This window comes from Tetrao urogallus (genome assembly GCF_951394365.1).
Source record: "Tetrao urogallus genome assembly, chromosome: 5".
Taxonomy (NCBI): domain Eukaryota; kingdom Metazoa; phylum Chordata; class Aves; order Galliformes; family Phasianidae; genus Tetrao; species Tetrao urogallus.
In genome coordinates, this window is record NC_136818.1 from 26,114,084 (window position 1) to 26,119,724 (window position 5,641).

The window sequence follows — 5,641 nt, forward strand, 5'->3', positions numbered from 1 at the left end:
TTCAGTGAGCAGTATCAAGCTGGATCCCACAAAACCTGACAGACCGGCAGGCATGCTTCCAAGCTCCCATGCCCTGCACCAGCTCCAAGCTCAGCAAAATTACATTATGCATTTATATCCACTCCTTAACGAGGTACTTGCTTATTATAGGGCAATAAAAACCCAGCCTGGCTTGGGTCCTCAGTGCCAGCCCACACTGAGGCACTGCTGTTTCCCAAGCATCTTGGGCAGGGCAAAGCACTGGGATTGTTTCTTGTTCCTTCAGGGGGATGTAGATAGGTGGGTTTCCCACTCTCTCTCGATGCAGTGTCAAGAAAGAAACAGAGAACCCATCTGGGCATACAGCAGGAAATGGGGGCCTGCTTGAGGCCAAAGAAGAGGAGAGCAGCCCTGGATCTGGGGCAGCCACTAGCATCCCAGTGCAAAGCCAGGGCTGCCACCTCCTCTCTGTACACATGCATGCAGCTCATCTGAGGCAGAAAAAAAATAAATAAATAAAACAGATAAACCTATCTGACAGTACAGCCAGGATGTGTCAAAGCCAGCCTGGCTGGCTGGCTCGGAAAAAAAAAAGTGGTTATTACTGCAAACTCTATATACATTATTTATCAAATGAAGCCTCTGCAGCAGGTCCACGATTCATTTCCCTGCTCCGGTTGTCTTCTCAATGGTAGAAACCAGCCTGAGCCCTGCAGTAGGTCTGGGGGTGAGCTTAGAAGGGCTCACTGCCCTTCTAAAACACTGGGCTCTGCAGAGGGGATGCATTGTGCCCAAGCAGTGCCTTCTGGACACGCATCCAGCTTCTGGATGCACATGTGGATGTGTTGCACACATTAATTTGCATCGTTACCAGGCAGGGGTAGCGGTTGGCAGTGCTTTGGAGAAGCTGGGATGGGAGTATCCCAGGCTGGGTAATTCGCATCCACTGCAGCTATGCACACAGCTCTGAGGAGGAGCAGGACGGCTCACGCACTAATGAAACATGACAGCAAGCAGCAGATACACGAGCACGAGGCTTTGCTGCCTTTCCTGGAGCTGTGTGCTGAGAGCAAACAGGGAAAAATAAAACCCATGCACGTGGCTGAGAGGGACCCAAAGCCAGTGCTGTTCAGGTGGGGTGAATTCGCTAGAGATCTGGGCCCTCGGGATGGATTTTCTCCTTGCTGGAAGATGCCCACGTGATCCTGCACCTTACATCCATGAGTCCTGTGCAAGGATGGACAAAGGGAGGAATGCCAGGAACAGGAGTGGGAAAAGCCACGATTGATGGAGAGGGAAAGAGCAGGATAGAAACTGCCCGTTTAAGTGATGCTTCACCAGGTCCCCACAGCCCACACCCAGCTCCTGCCATGCAGGTGCTAAACGTAGCCATAATTAGAAAGCAATCTCACAGTCATTTGCACCTGAAGTCCATTTAGGATGGGCAAAAAAGCAGAGTACTGAAGGAAAAGCAGAGCTGGGTTAGCATGGGTATGGGAACAGCTAAAAGCCTGTTGGTATGGTTGGACCTAGCAGCAGTTCACAGCATATCCCTGTGGGACACAGCCCCATCCAACAGCCCCTACCATGCGGGTCCTCCATCACCCTCCAAAATTAGTGGCCAGTGCCCATGCTGAAGATAAAAATAACCTCATATTTATTTTTGCTCTTAAACTACAGTTTCCTTATAGATTAAGTGCTACTATGTAATTGGAGAGGATTTAGAGGCTGTTTGTGCCCCATGATGCTCTGCAATTATGGTTAATTCCTCCTTTATGGCTTCAGAGCATCACCAGCACAGTTCTAGGGCCGGAAGAGCTGCATGTGGAGGTGAGAGGTAGAGCTGGTGGCTGACACTACAGATGGGATTGCCAGAACCTCTTTCTTCATAAACTTGGGCATTTTGGGGGGAAAAGGGTCTGCAGAGCAGAGAGTGGAGCAGTGCATACAGCACTGCAAGTCACCATGTCAAGCATCACCTGAGGATGCTGTGGGGTCACACGGATCAGATTCAGGCTCCATCTGTCCATGTATCAAGGAAAAGAGCTCATCTTGAAACTTTGCTCTCAAACTTTCCCATGGGAACGTATAGAGGCTACTGATATATGCCGCAAAAATTCAATAAAGAAGCGTGTAATGAAAGAAAGATATAATGTAGACTGCGATCACAAAGGCATACATGAATTATTAAGCCTGCCGAATTTACAGGCAGCTTGGGGAACTATAGATTTCTTTCTCCATGTATAGTTAGGGAACTGCTGTTTAAAGCAGAAGAGTATTTCATCCTTAACCACGCAATTAGTCAGCGGGGGAAAAGCACTTGCTCTACAGGTACCCATGTCACAAGAGCCAACGGGTCCTGGAGGCACCTGACATGTTCAATCTGTTTTTGCACAGGGATGCTGTTGGGTTTTTTAAGCCTGAAATCATCTCCAGCAAGATGCTCCCCAAAACCAAGTGGTTTTGCAGCTGTGCCATACCCACATCCATCGCATGGTTTGGGCTTGTCAAGGCCGTATTTACAGTCAATAAAAAAAGGGCTGCAGATGCTGCTCAGGGCCACAAACATCTATAATTCAGGTGGATGCACTGCAGGATGTATCTTGGCTTTTCACTTCCTCCCTTTGCAGGCCCCCAGGACACAAATCCTGGGTGAAGGGAGGACATCTGGGAGGTAGAGCGCTTTGCCACTTCTGGAAACAGCACTCCAGTGTTTTTCTCAGTTTCAGATTGTCTCTTTTTATTGAGCCCCATGCACATAAACAGCAGCAGATTGATCATCTCACATTATCCCCAAAGTTGAAGCACTTGATGCCTGCCAAACTTGAATTTGAACTTTAATTCACACTGGGCAGGCCCCAGATTCGCCCACAAACCTGTTGTTAATGCAGCCTCTCTCCCTTGGTAGCTTTCAGAAATACCTGCAACCCCAAAATGCATCCATGGTCCTGTTTATAATACTAAAAGAAAACAAAGAGAGAGATCCCTTATCATTGTGCCATGGGGAAGCAACCCCGCTGCCGTATCTCCACTGCCCAAAGTCACTGTGTGGGGTGGACAGAGTGGTGATGCTACCATTCATCATTCAAGAAATGAGGACTGGGCAGCACCCCATAGGCACCTGCTCTGATGGAGATCTGGGGGAGGACTTTATTTCATTCCTACCACCTAAGATGCTCTGTGATGATGTTGCTTTGAAGCTCTGGCCCAGCTCCATGCTGCTGGCTTGCAGCCACAATTCCTTCCCCACTGAACACGCACAAAAAAATAAAAGCAGGGAGAGAGGCCAAGGAGCTCACGCTGAGCCTTGCATGCCAGTGAGTCAATCAAAGGCAGGAAGTGCTAATTAGTCCCCCTGCCTCCCCCTACGCCTGGCCTATCTGTCAGCTGGGGACAAGAAGAGTCAGCCAGGGCCACCAAGGAGCTGCGGAGGAGCCTGGGGTAGACGAAGACCTGGGGCTGCTGGGAGGCACTGCATGCAGCCCCACTGAGCCAGGCTGGGTCATGGGTTGTTGGTTAATTCTATATATCATCTCTACCACAGTTAGTTACCTCAAGATAACTTTCTTCATGGTGGTCCATTTACCTGAGTTAATTATCAGGTCTTCCTTGAAGGGATATCTTTCCCTCATGGCTGACGAGTGCCATCACCATAGGGTGAAAGGCTGTGTCCTTTTTCCAATTGCTTTGTCAACGCCACTTTCCATAGAAAGAGGTCCCAGCTGCTTGGCTTCACTGCCCACTAAGACCAGAGTACTGGTTCTACAATCCCAGCACTGGAGCATCCAGGTGGCAGCATAGTCAACATTAGGAGTCAGATGGCTTCAGTCTCTTCCTCATCTTCCACCCTTCGTGATGGCCAGCAAGCCAAGTGGACACTCCATCATCCTCCATATTTGGTATGGAGGATGATGGCTGAAATATAAATATGGAAAGAACTGGCAGGTGGATCGTATCACTCACCCGCAAACTCACCATGTGCTTATAATGGTGGAAGCAACCACTATTGGCTGCAAACATATCCCATACCACATGCCACCCCCCATCTGAAAAGGTGCAGAGGTCACTCCACCTTGGAGAAACTTCATATATTTGCTTTGCTTGAAATCACAAAGAAAGAGAGAGAGAAAGCCTAGCAAAGCTCCATGCGCCTGCTCAGAAGAGAGGTAGGCATTGAGCACAGAGCCAGGAAGAAACGTGCAGGAGGAACACTGCAGTAATATGGGATAATAACCCTGCAAAGACTGAGAGGCGGCTGAATAGCTGTATTTCCTGTAGTACCGTGGTATTGTAAGAGAAAACCAGTAAACAAATATTTTCACTGAGAAGCTGGGAAAGAGGGAGAGGCATGATTGTCCCTCAAAGAAGAGCATTACAACAGGGGGATAGCAGTGAGAGAGGGGAGCTGCTCAAGATTATGGCCCTTGCAGACAGCAGTAGAGTCAGATCACAGCCAAGCAGCACACCACTGTTCTCTCCCATCTCCAAAAACCCAAGCTTCACCTGAAGGAGACTGACCCTGCACGAGCACACTGGCTGTCTTGTCCCAATGGGACCAGATTTTGTCCATCCCTCTCCCAGGGCATAAGGCACTCCTAGGAAAAAAAAAAGATACTGGGAAAGTCCCTTTGGCTAACTCCATCCATACTGGGTCTCTCCAAAAGATGAGAGCAATGCAATTGCAGTCCCAGTCTCACCTGCTCACTAGCTCTATCCTGGGATGGGTCAGGCAGTGATTCCTCATGGCAAACCTGTTGATGTCCATCATTGGTCAGCAGACAGTAGTCCCAGCAAAAGTAATGGGACCAAACTCATCCCCAGAACAAGTGAGCTGACACTGGTGGTTTTTGGCTGCAGATAATCGTGTCCTTGGAGCCCAGATTGGTACCTGGGGGCTTGCAATCGATATAGAAGTGAGAAGTTATTTATTTTCAAATCAAGGCAACTTTAACCTGTAATCCAGAGCATGGGTAGGAAGTGAAGCCACTTCATCACAAGGGATTTGTCTGCGCAGACCTAAAGGAGCTCAAGCCTGTGTGCTGTAATTTAACGGTGTTTTGAGTTGAGGCTGCTGTTCCTATAGCTACTAGAGGAAGCTTAGCAACCTCAGGTTCAGCTCCTGGAGCACCATTTGTGCTCGTGGAGGGGTCCAGAGAAAAGTAGGGATGTGGCATTTTCATCCATGCATTGTCATCACCCACACATTGCTGGCACCCACGATTTAACCCCTTACGCCCTATGCTCTGTGCTGATGTTGCACTGATTGCAGTAGCCATATGGGGTATTTCTGCTGGAAACAGAAGCACGTGGGGCTTTGTTAGTACCAAATCAACTGTTACCTTCAAAAATACTATAGGAATAAGAACCTGCTTCTGTCATCCTTTGAGGGCTGGAGCCAAAACACTGGGAATGCATACTCTGGAGAAGGCCCATCTTCTTCTCCCAGCCCTGGGCCCATCTTGGAGATGCTTTGGGCTCTACCAAGGTCAGTGGGACTGCATGTGTGTCAAGCTGGCCCACATCTCTCTGGACAACTCACCTCTCCGACCTTAGTGCAGTGTCAAGTCTAACACTAATCATGCTCTCTTTCCTCTCTCCATAGGTCCTCCTCACGCTTGGCCAACCAAGGTTGGCTTAGAAGGCTCACCTCCCTCCTAAGAAA